Source organism: Chiloscyllium plagiosum, chromosome 17, assembly GCF_004010195.1.
Source record: "Chiloscyllium plagiosum isolate BGI_BamShark_2017 chromosome 17, ASM401019v2, whole genome shotgun sequence".
Taxonomy (NCBI): domain Eukaryota; kingdom Metazoa; phylum Chordata; class Chondrichthyes; order Orectolobiformes; family Hemiscylliidae; genus Chiloscyllium; species Chiloscyllium plagiosum.
Window position 1 is genome coordinate 27,703,147 of NC_057726.1, and position 12,000 is coordinate 27,715,146.

The 12,000-nt window shown below is 39.0% G+C and overlaps 1 protein-coding gene across 1 annotated transcript in view; it reads left to right on the forward strand.

Annotated features, from left to right (window-relative positions):
* Positions 1-1,048: 1,048 nt before the first annotated feature.
* Positions 1,049-12,000, forward strand: part of chst6 (carbohydrate sulfotransferase 6) — a 17,493-nt gene continuing 6,541 nt past the window's right edge. The window contains exon 1 of the mRNA XM_043706722.1: positions 1,049-1,299. The gene's annotated coding sequence lies outside the window, so the exon portion shown is untranslated. The remainder of the gene's footprint in view (positions 1,300-12,000) is intronic.

Below are 12,000 nucleotides of genomic sequence, written 5' to 3' on the forward strand. Positions count from 1 at the left end.
TCCCCATGACTTGTCTGGACTTGTCCTACCTGCCTATCTCCTTTTCCACCTATCCACTCCACCCTCTCCTCCCTGACCTATCACCTTCATCCCCTCCCCCACTCACCCATTGTACTCTATGCTACTTTCTCCCCACCCCACCCTCCTCTAGCTTACCTCTCCACGCTTCAGGCTCTCTGCCTTTATTCCTGATTAAGGGCTTTTGCCCGAAACGTCGATTTCGAAGCTCCTTGGATGCTGCCTGAACTGCTGTGCTCTTCCAGCACCACTAACCCAGAATGAAATAAAACAGAGGCTGTAATACCTAATGCTTAAAGTTACAGAATCCCTACAGGCCATTCAATCCATCGAGTCTACACCAATCCTCCAAAGAGCACCCCACCCAGAGCCACCCCCCACCCCTACATTTACCACGGCGAACTCGGAAAATATGGGCAATTTTGCATGGCCAGTCCACCGGTATATCTTTGGAATGTGGGAGGAAACTCGCGCAGACACGGGAAAAATCTGGAAAGCTCCCCACAGGCAGGCACCCAGGGACCGGGGTTGAATCCAGGTGTGAATCCAGGGGCGGTGAAGCAGCAGTGCTAAGCAGCAGTTAAGCACTGGGTAGCTGTTGGACACGAAAGCTCAAAAAAAAGGAAATGGTCCGAGGTTAGTGAGCACGGACAAGTGACTGGGAACCAACCCTGCCAGAGCGGAGTTCTCAGGTTGTTGAAGAGTAACCACTAAACCCTGTCATCTCTCCATTCAGGACAGTTATAGACTTTTCAGCAAGTTCACATTTTGTGAAGGGAAAATGTCCACGTTTACACGTACGATAGCTCCTTACAAGGCTCCTTACTACTCGATCTAGTTAATAGTGTGCGCAGTTCACACCCAATGTCTTTTTTCAGCTCTTCCTCTTCCTTTTTGCAGCCAGACTGAACAAACTTTTACTGAAGAGGGTTTGGTTTTGCAAAATTACGTTTCTGTAACTCGCTAACGGGTGTGCCTGCTACTTCTCGCTTTGCAGCTCGAAAGATCTGAGTAAGCCCCATCCCTGCTTTGTGTGTGGAAGCTCAGTGTGGGAGGAGTGAGGTGGGAGGTACTCCAGACGGGAGGAGAGAAGAGAGAGTTGATCACCATTAACTCGCTCAGACAGTCCACAGTGGGGAAGACTGTGGATAGAGCTCAAAGGATTCCGGAGACTGGCTCAAACAGTCCACAACCAACTCTTTGGAAATAAAGAGCCCTATTATTCAAAAGGACTTACACCTTGGCTAGAGCGGCTTGAATTCAGGCTTGCAGAACTGACAGGCGAGTACAGTGAAACATCGTCAATTTTTATTTTAAAAAAACGATTAAATCACTTTTATTTTCTCTGATTCGATGAATCTTGACGTCTTCAGACTGCATTTGATCGGAATGATATTTCCACCCCGTAGATGGAGGTCTGTGTAGGGTGGGAGGGAGGTCTGGGGGGGGGAGGGTGAGGTGGGGGTTATGTTTGTTTGTCTTCCTTCAGCAGCCAGAAACGCGGCAGGATTTCATTCAAAAACGTTTTAATGAAACATCTATTATTTCAACCGGGCTTTATTGACAGGCATTCAGACCGTCAAACGGACAGGGAGACTAATAAAAACAGACAGTAGCTTCAGAAACCCAGCAACTCTAGCAGGCGTATGTGATGAGAAAACAGTTCACATTTGGAGCCTTCTTCAGCGGCTATGGAGAGGGGACTGTCGGTCCTGTGCAGGAAAACAGGATTATTTTAGAGGGGCATCACGGTCGGCACTGCCATGGTGGGCCGATGGGCCTGTTCCTGTGCTGGATTAGCCTGTGCTTGTTCAGTCAAACTGTGGATTTGGGAATATTTCTGATGGAAGCAGCTGGGCTTTCGAAACGTGTTTCCTGCTATTTGAAACCAAGCCGAGTGATGACGGGGAGGCTGGCTGCTGAAGAGGGAAATGGGACATTTTAGAATGATCCATTTGATAGTGTCAGTTCAGTGGGTCCGTGTAGTGTCTCCACTTGGTGGTAGATCGATCGTTCCTACAATGTTTGGAGTAATTTGGAGACAATGTCCCCACATTCGCTAGTCTTCACCTTTTGGGTACATCATCATTTCGAACTCGGAGCTGACACTTAGTCAACGGTGAGCTCGGAAAATGAACTTGGATCAGGCAAAAACTTTGTACATGATCGCTTCTCCAAATTACGGTATACGAATTGTGGCGGGCGGAGCTCTCTTAGAGTCTCCGTTTGTGAAAACAAGATAAGCTATGAGAAATGATTACTAGTATTTTAACAATTTATTTTTTATTTCTGAGATGGTAAAAATTTATGGACAGATAGCGTATCCCTCCTTTTATATTTGTGTGCAGTGAAATGAAATTCAACTTCACACAGTCACATTCTCTGTCCTAATGTGTTTTATTATTGTGAAAGGTTTTATCTGCAGAGTATGATCTTCCCCCAATAATTCAAGGTCATGTTTTGTTCCGTAAAATATAAATTATCCGATTAAAGTAACAAGTAATACAACTGAATGAAAATTCAAAGATGAAGAAAATAATTATCATATCTTTTGAATTAAGAAACTTTGACTGAGGTGAGTATCCTGGTGAACAGGGTAAACTCAGGCATTTTGATTTCTGAACATTGAAACTAGAGTACAAGCTGTCCTAGCCTACACTGCTACTCAATAAGGTTATGATTGATCTAATTGTAGCCTCAATTTATTATTGCAGCTTACATCCAATTATTAAAATGGGAGTCAAATGTGAAGGAGATACATCTTAATTGCTCATGAACTCAAAGAGATTTGACACTACAGGCATTCCCAAATATTCTTCCATAAACAGAAGCTCAAGGTCTTCTCTCTGGTTTTCTTGTGCAGGTTTCTGACCCAAGTTTTCATGCCCATTGATAATGCAGTGTCGGGGAGAAAAAGATAACAATCAATATTCAATGTTATTGTCACAAATTGTTTGAAGCCACACTGAGTTCCGAATAGTTCAGTTAATATACAACTTATCCAGATGGGCTGGAAATTCCTTGGAATAATTAAAAATTGCCCTTAAATTTGTTGATTGTATGTTGACACTTGATACCGCAAATACAACTGATTATGCACGTTTCACCTTGGGACTGTTAAAATCAGCCTGAGCTCCTTGTTCTAATCTTGGGTTCAGTGTCTTGGAATTTAGATAGCACTTTTGAAGTAGAAAAGAACCTCCCAATCTTTCTCAGGAGTGTTATCAAATACAGTGTGACACTAAACAGAGGTGAGTGGTCTGATGAGTGGTCTCTCTCTTTATCTCTCTCATTCTCTCTGTCTCTTTTACTCTCTCTCTCTTTTTCTCTCTTTCTCTCTCTTTTTCTCTCTCTCTCTTTCTCTCTCTTTCTTTCTCTCTCTCTCTCTATTTTTCTGTCTGAAAGCTTATTTGTAAGGAAATTTAACACCAAGATTATGAATAAGCTGTTTCAGCCTCAGTTATGAGTGAGAGACATGAAGGCAACGGCTAGGGAATGAAGTGTGTGGCAAAGACAAACGGCAATGGCTTTAGTTGTCCCAATATTTATTTGAAGGAAATTCTTACTCATCTTTGTGTGGAAAATCAGAGATGGTAAAGGATCAAGGAAGACAATGGTGGTGACAGAGAGCTGGATGTCATCAGGATTCATGTGAAGCTTGACTTGTGTTTTCAAAATGCACAGTTAACGTTAGGTGAAAATGGAACTGGGCTTGGCTATGTCCACCTTGATGACTGAGGAAACAAACAACCCTCATAGTTAAAATTAAATCTGAATAATGAGAACCATGGACCTTGAAACCTTATTTGTCAAAAAAAACTATCTTAGATTTAAAATTACAACTGATCTAGCAGCCACTGTCATTTGTGAAAGAATATTCCAAACATCTACCACCCTTTGTGTGTGGAAATACGTCCTAACATCTCTCCTGAACAATCTGGTCCTAATTCTAAGAACTATGCCCCCTGGTTCTACAATCCCCAACCAATGGAAATAGTTTATCTTTACCTACGCTCTCTTTTCCTGTTAATATCTTGAAAACTTTGATCACCTCTTAACCTTCTAAATTCTAGAGAAGACAGGCCTGATTTGTATACATCCTCATAACTTAACTCCTGAAATCCAGGTATCATTCTCGTTAACCGACAGTATACTCCTTTCAAGGCCAGTATGTCCTTCCTCAGATGCGAGACCCATATCTGCTCACAGTATTCCAAGTAGGGTCCAGTTGGGGTTTTGTATAACTGCATCATAATCTCTGCATCCTCATACTCCTGTCTAATGAACAGTTGGATGAAGTATCAGGACATATGGCACCATGAAAGTATGCTTTTAGGAAAAAGTGAGGAGGGGGAAGTCAGATTGTTTCATATTCATATATTTGTAATGGATTGGAGAAAAGAAAAGTTTGAAATTAACTCTGAATTCCAGTAGCAATTAATGTTTTAAGTTAAATATTCAATTATGTTTAGAAACACATCATATGGATGTTATGGTTAATTAAGGTTGAGGAATCTAAACCCATCAGATAACATATTTCCATGAGGTAACACGTAGATGTGATCAAAACTGATAAAATTAATGAAGAGGTTTCAAGAATTACCTAATTTCTTTAAAAAATGACAGTAAAATAATCAATTCCTTAATTTTACTGAATGTTTCATATAAATAACATTAAGGGGTGAAAATAAAGTTACAAACATTTAAGTAACACAAATTCTGACATGAGCATTTACATCAGGTCAATAAATTCTGAATTTTCTCTCAAGTAACTTTAATTCTCCTGTTACTGATGGATGGTTGGGTAAATCTGACATGAAGTGGCTTTGTGTATGTTACACGTGTTAAATTTCGGTGTTTCTTGATTAATGACTTGCATTTGTATTGTTCTGTAAAAATATAAATATCTGCTACAGAGTTTTGTTGAAGCAGTGCCAATCAAAAGAGATTATGCCAAGAAAAAGACTTGCAAAGATCAGCAGAAAATAGATTTAAGGAAGGTCTTAAATAGATGGGGGTCCTGGTGAGGCAGAGGAGTACAAGGTGCAGAATCTAAGAGCAAGATGCCCAGACAGAGGCAGGCTCAATTCAAACAAAAACAAATTGCTGGAAAAACCCTGCAGATCTGGTAGCATTTGTGGAGGGAAAGCAGATTTAACATTTTGGAACCAGTGACCCTTGGTTCTGAAGAATGGTTTTTTTTTTATTTTCAGCATCTGCAGTTCTTTTGATTTTTTTTGTTGTTCATGATTGTCAGTGGTGGGGAAAAGGGACTTAGTGATACATAAGAAACCAGAGTTAAAGAACTGCAAAATGAATTAAAGTGAAGTGAAAGCTGAGAGAGACCATGGAATGAATAAGGCATTAAAATGAGAATTCTAACATTAAGGCAGAGTTTTGGGTTGAGGTGAGGTCAACAGGCTGACTTGGAAAGCCTGAAGTAGTTGAATCTGGATGTGACAAAACAAGGGTCACAATTTCAACAATGATTTGCAGGTTTGCAATGTTGTAGGATTGGAGGTAAGCTACCTTTGTGGTAAAGGGACCCTATGAGATCAGAAACCTAAGTATTGGTTGGATAGTGCTTCAAAGTTGCAAACATGTCAACCTGGGATAGTGGTCAGGGAGCAAGGTGGAATCAATGGAAAGGGAAAGGAATTTGACATTGGCCTAATGACACCATTTAGTCTTTTTGATTTCAACTTAAGAGAATTCTAGAACTGGATACTAAACAAACAGTACCAACACAGAGGCAGTGGAAGGGTCAAGAATGATGATAATTGAGTGGGGTCAATATTATCAGTACACATACAGAAACTGACCATGCATCTTTGGAAGCAGATTGTAGATGAGTGATGAGGATTGATCTTTGGGGTACATCAGCCATAATAATGAGGAAAATAGTAAATAACCCATTTTAAGATGGGCTGTGCATGCAATTGGTAAGAATGGAATTAAATAAGGGCAGTCTTGCTAACCTCAGTATCAAAGGAGAGGCATTGAAGAACTGTGGTATTATTAAGGATAAGAACACATCAAGATGGAATAGCAGACTGTTTTCACTATTCTACCTCTTGTTATATATTGGTAACCCCACAGTGCCAAACTTTACTACAGACAACAGTCTGCAAAAAAGTTGTTTTTAGCTTTTAGCAGCAAGTATGTGACTAAAGCAGATACTTTGAATTGCATTTTGCAGTGTTGTATTTTGTGTGAGATCTCTTATCATAGCATCTTGAAAATCCAATGTGCTTTTTGAACTCCACACTAGTCAAAGCCCCTGAATGGCCTAGTAAGCCAATCATATCAAGAGCAATTAGGCAGGGCCAATAAAGGCTGATAAAACTAGTGAACTAATGAACAAAGAAAGAAAATAAAAGTTCATGGTATAATGTTCAAAAAGGCCTTTTCCCAATGCAATCTATGATACAATCTTTTAAGATATTGGACTCTAATGTGGTGAGTGAAAATAAATAATGTTTCCTTTTTTTGATGAGCTTGTGCAGGTATATGAATGGGAGGAGTTTAGAGGGATATGGGCCAAGTGCTGGCAAATGGCACTAGATTAGGTTCGGATATCTGGTCGGCATGGACAAGTTGAACCAAAGGGTCTGTTTCTGTGCTGTATATCTCTATGACTCTATAATTCATTGTAATACACAAATTATGAGGAAATTCTTAAAACATTATCTCCAGCAGTGCACATACCTGATAGCTGCCCAGCTAGGGCTTAGCAGAAATGCGGTGATAAACATGCAGTAGAAACTCTACATGATGTAATCATAGTCAAAAATTGTGGCACTGGAAAAGCACAGCTGTTCAGGCAACATCCGAGGAGCAGGACAGTTGACGTTTCGAGCATAAGCTCTTTAGCAGAACTGATGGAGAGCTTATGCTTGAAACTTTGATTTCCTGCTCCTTGGATGCTGCCTGACCAGCTGTGCTATTCCAGCACCACACCTTTTGACTCTGATCTCCAGCATCTGCCATCCTCACATTCTCCATGATGCAATCATAATCAAAGTATTAGTGATAAACAACTAGTGTCACTTTGGAATTAACAAAGATAAAATATAGAAAAGTTAGCAGGAATTTAACTTTTGTATGTTTCTGTATGCTATAAATGAACAACCTCCTGTGATTATAAAACACAGCAATATGTACCATCACCTAATCTCCCATAATCAACATCTTACAGTTCAGGTACCGCTGACCAAAAGCTTAAATGAGTGAACCATATAAAACCATTGGCGGTAAGAGCAGGACAAAAGCTGGTTATTCTTGTCAAATGACCCTCCTGAAAACTGCTTAAATCCTCCCCTACTAAAGAATAGTATTGCTGAATCAGATGGAGTACCTGCCACAAGATTGGATAGCTGCAGCCAAATCAACATTCAAAATCTTGATTGCATCCAAGATCAAGCTGTTTATTCAAGTCGTGCCCTTTGTGGATTCAACCTATCCCTCCTAAGATGACACTCAGTAATTGTGGAGAGCATTACCTTCATTGCTGTAGCTTATTACTTCAAAAGTACCTCCCTGCGATCCCCACCACATGGAAGAACAGCATCACCTGCAAATTTATCTTCAAGTCCAACACCATCCTGACTTGGAAACATTTATCTGTCCTTCATTGCTTTTGGAAAATATCCTGGAATTCCCTACCAAATGACATTGTGAGAAAATTATCATGACAAGGACTGCAGCACTTCACAGGTCTTTCATTACCTTCCTATTTTCCATGTCATACACCCATAGAAGTGGAAAATGTATGGTACAGAGAGAGAGAGAGACAATTCAGTCTAAGATTTGACCTGAATGATTCGGTCTAATTGATTTTTGATGTTGATCTCTAACCTTGGAGGTTACAGTACTTCAAATGCATATTCAAGTGTTCCAGACTCAAACAAACAATCTCTGTGTGGAATTATTTTTTGACGTCCATATCCCTCTCCCATCCTGCTGCCAAATCCTTTAAATTGATGTACTCTGGCTATTGAGCTCTCTTAAGGAAAACAGATCCTTCCTATCCATTTTATCTATTATAGCTTTTTAATCCTCCATTAAGTCTCTTTTCAGCCACTTCCATTATAAAGAAAATAACCTATATTGCAAGATTGAATAAAATAAACTTATGTTAAAATATTAACATTTTACAAGCTCTAATGAAAAGTGAGATAAACACTTATGAAAATTTTAATGATAAAAATCTTTTATTAAATCTGTACTTGCTTTAGTGTCTAACAGGTGTTTCAATGTTAATTCTAAAACTTATTTGTTCTAAATTCCTTACCCTGTGAATGACATAAAAAATTCAAACCCTCCTCCCTTACTCAGTAACTGATATATTATTGAGATATGTTGCTGGATTATATAATTGTATGTACACATTGAGTTGTCATTAATGATTCTTATTTCCTCATTAAAATTTCTACTCAGTTTCTTGCAAAATTCTGGTCCATCGCTGTCCTTATCAACTGGAAAATAATATGCAGCGCAATATATGCAATGTGCCCAATTTTGCAATATATATCAGTACCATCTAATCACTTGAAATCATCTCATTTTTCTCAACATGACAAGATAAAATTGGCTAAATATTTCAGAGCTTTCTCTAATAAAAGTTATATTGCGGCTGTATGTGTATGAGAAAGAGGTGCATTATCTATGTTAGATATGACAGAGAACTGCACACCTGTGACAATCTTTCATTTATCTTCATAGTCCAAATAAAATGTTAATTATTATTCTCAATGAAAAAAATTAAATTATGTCTTTCAGAATTAGTGTTTCAGGTTGTGTTTCTTAGAAAATTATTTGAATAGAACCTAAATGATAAATTTGAGTACAAGTTCAACTCGATGTTGAAGACTGATCATTAACTACAAATTTTGATTTTGAAATTGCATTGAAAGAAGAAAAACAAAATCAAATGTCCTCTTATGTAAATGTACAATTTGTAAGGATTCCTTTGTCTGGCTTCAAGTTGATGAGTTAGGCACTGATTACTTGTGTGAAACTTTTCTATATGTTAATTCACTAACCAGACTTTTTGAACTAACTTCTAAAAGAGTTTGATCGACAGTAAGACAGTCCATTCATACACAGAGCTTGTTGCAGGCTCAGTCCTATCTATTGAGTTACCGAGAGACGCAATGATCTCTGATTGAATTTTGTCATTTTAAAGTATAAGAAGACATATTTTAAAGCAGCCCTGTGTTTACTTACAGACCTTGAGAAGCTAAGTAGTGACATAATGTGAATTCTGCATATTTGTTTATGCAGTTGAGTGATACATATGTATATTAAGGACATCATCTGTATATATTATTTACAATTGTAGCAATAAATCATGAAATATTTAATTTAATATCTGCAAATAGCACTTAGAAATTCACTAGTGAGGAATGCCAGATCAAGGACTAACTTCCTCAAATTATCAAGACTTCAACCACCTTCCATTTCTTCTCAGCTGACAATTCCCAGGGATCTACCAGTGAATCACATTCTACCTGCAGTTCTGCCAGACATTTTTTTCTCCCCCCAAACAGTACTTCTGAGCGATAGCACACTACTCACAGTATTGTTTCCTTGTGCTACTGGTGCCTGAGGCCATCCCAATGTTCCTGATCATAGTCATGATTCGGAGATGCCGGTGTTGAACTGGGGTGTACAAGGTTAAAAATCACACAACACCAGGTTATAGTCCAACAGGTTTAATTGGAAGCACACTAGCTTTCAGAGCGACGCTCCTCCTCCTCACCACCACCACACCCTTCTGTCATATTTCAAAATAGTAGTGACCTACCTCCTTGGTATATTTCAAAGTAATTTTGTTGTTTTCCTTTGTCATTAGGAAGGTAAAGGATAAAAATTAAGTTCAGTTCTAAATGAATATCTGCTATTGATGTCTTACAACGTTTCTCACAATCAATCAATTTTTTTTAAACAAAAAGGATTGTTAATATCAGGCACAATGAAGAATCAGTTTTAAGGGTAGTTTTATGATTTTGGAGCATTTGTAATTAGGAGGAGGACTGAGGAATACAGCATAGTATCTCAATTTGAACTGTAATTTGAGCATGGTCTCACATTTAAATCAACCATTGACGCAGCCTCCTCAAATTCCTTGAACTCACCCAACCTTGGGAACTATACCCCTCCCCTTCTATCACATTCTCCTCCAGAGCCTTTGTGATCACTAAAATTCCATGTCATCTTTCTTCAGGCTTCATTCTTGAGTCACTCCAATCATCCCATTTCTCAGTATTAAATGACTCTCAAAATCACAAATGATAAAAGAAGACTATCCCTCTGGTCTTTCTCAATCTGTAGGCTTTCAAATGGTTGACCGTACAATATTACAATTCTCTCTTCTGTCATCCAACAAAGTGGGAGTCCACTCACCTAGTTCCATTCTTATCTATGATTTGCCAGTTAATCACTTGTAATTTCACTGTTACGCCCCTGCCCCCCACCCCCCCACTGAGCCCCAAGGACCTGTCCTTGAACTTCTTATATTTTTGCACTTATATGCTATGCCTCAGCAAAATCATTCAAAAGCATGATGTTAGTTTTCACACGTACACCAACAGCACTCAGCTATACCTCACCATCATCTCTCACAATTCCTTTGCTCTCACTAAATTGTCAGACTAATGATCCAATGCCCAATAGGATAAATTTCTTTCCAATTATATATTGGAAAGGCTGAAGCTATAGTTATTTTGCCATCAGTCCAAATTCCATTCCACAACTACCAACCCTATATTTTCTTGGCAACCGACCATTTAACCCTGAGATGAGCTTAAGATTGTCTGTTTTCAACTCCATAACATTACTTGAATTCATCCTATCTCAGCTCATATGCTGCTGAAACTGTTTTGTCTTTATCATCATGAGAACATGACTATTGAGCACACTTTTGGTTGGTATTTCTACCCTCTGTAAACTTGAGATAAAGCAAAACTCTGCTGCCTAGTTCTTAACATTCATCTATTACCCATATATTTGCACATCTACATTGGTTTTTCTTTGCTCCTACAAGGGATGTAGACATTACATGGCTTTGCTGCTCCCCACCTCTGTAATCTCCCCCACCATCATAATCCTCCGAGATATCTGTACTCATTTAATTCTGTTCTCTTAAGCATCCCCAATTTCAATTGTTCTAGTGATCATGTCTTTAGCTGTCGAAGTCCGAAGATTCAGAAATACTTCTGTACGCCTCTCTCACCCTTATCTTTCCTTTAAGCCACTCCTTAAAAACCACATTCTCTGGCTTGATATCTCATTATGTTTCATAACACTCCTGTAAATTGACTTTAAAGTTCTAACTCTGGAATTTACAGAGCCCTTGACATTTTAGAACTGCAATCAGTATCAATCTCTTTCCATCTCAGTATTTTGCAACCGATTATTTCAAAAGATCAGAAAAGTCATTCTTTCAATCTCTGATCATCACATGGCTGTTTCATTCAGAGGATAAAAATCATGTTGTTGAAACAGTAAAATACTTTAAATTGTCGAGAGATTTAAAAAGCATTCTAGTAGAGTGAATAAATCCCCAGGACCTGATCAGGTGTACCCGAGAATTCTGTGGGAAGAGAGAGAAGTGATTGCTGGGCCTCGTGCTGAGATATTTGTATCATCGATAGTCACAGGTGAGGTGCCGGAAGACTGGAGGTTGGCAAATGTGGAGCCACTGTTTAAGAAGGGCAGTAAAGACAAGCCAGGAAACTATAGACCGATGAGCCTGACCTCGGTGGTGGGCAAGTTGTTGGAGGGAATCCTGAGGGACAGGATGTACATGTATTTGGAAAGGCAAGGACTGGTTCAGGATAGTCAACATGGCTTTGTGCCTGGGCAATCATGTCTCACAAACTTGATTGAGTTTTTTGAAGAAGTAACAAAGAAGATTGATGAGGGCAGAGCCATAGATGTGATCTATATGGACTTCAGTAAGGTGTTCGACAAGGTTCC